This window comes from Anneissia japonica, unplaced genomic scaffold (assembly GCF_011630105.1).
Source record: "Anneissia japonica isolate Jap-2015-1 unplaced genomic scaffold, ASM1163010v1 scaffold1128_len1000024_cov185, whole genome shotgun sequence".
Lineage (NCBI taxonomy): Eukaryota > Metazoa > Echinodermata > Crinoidea > Comatulida > Comatulidae > Anneissia > Anneissia japonica.
In genome coordinates this window covers 32,741-33,884 of record NW_022705247.1, presented here as the reverse complement: position 1 = coordinate 33,884, position 1,144 = coordinate 32,741, and positions in this window count along the sequence as shown.

Here is a 1,144-nt window from a genome sequence, read left to right as displayed (position 1 = left end):
TCACATAAGGATGGCAAACATCGAGCTTTCACTGGCCTTTGGCTGAATGTTTGTAAGAAATGTACCAACCAGTAACAAAACCGGTCTCCGTCTACCTAGAGTAAATGGCGCCACCAAACGAAGTTAAGGTTTAATCCAACAAAATGCAGCTAAAGTTTTGCGACTTAATGATTCTTGATTGTGTGGTTAGTAAATTCCATAGCCATTCTCCATAGACCACACTAAACTATGTGCTGATGGAGTATTTTTGGGAAATTGACTCCTTTTTTCCATCCCAAACAAAATATTATTAATAAATCAACATGGTCACATCTCAGTCATCATAGCGAGTCACAAAATGAGGAAGTTTGTTTTCAACAGCAGTCACACACAACAGACCGGAGTGCGTCAAAATCTAAAAAATACGTACTGGCATATTGTAATACACATTCCCTTGTTGTACATTATTACATGTTTCATTAACATAACATACACTGAGGGTGATAGACATGCAAAACAAACATTAGCGGTCTATAGCTGTATAATATCTTTGAATATCATTTTAGACCGATTCATTTATATGATTGGTCATTTTGTAATCATTTAGAATTCAACAGTTTTTAGTAATAGGGTTCGTATCTCTACACTTCTAGACGTAGTATCAAATTTTAGTTGCCATAGACCCGGTTTCATACACACTCGCTTAAGTAGATTTCAAAGGAAGTTGTTTTCCCCATTTTTCTTATTGTTAAATACTCCTATGCAATACTGAAGGCCCCTTGTATAAAATTGACAGATCAATTCGACACTCTGTAAAGATCGATTATGCCTTTTTATATAATATTGTAGGCCATAGGCCTAATGTGTGTGAAGTACTGACTTTGTTAATATCGAATGGGTGAAATTGCGCACAAACTTCAAATTCTTGTCCTAACATACAATGCGGCCAGAGGAAAGGATATCACGTTTTAGTCACCAAAAAGGATTTTACACGGACGCACAGAGTAGGCCTTATAGTAGGCCTATGGCCCAAAGCGAACGAGTTTCTGGTCTAGAAAACCCAGACACTTCGTTAAGGCCTATACAGTACAAAATACTGTACAGTTTATAATTCATTGAAAAAGCTTTAAAATGAAGGACTTTTAAATGAAGAATATTTTGAGAA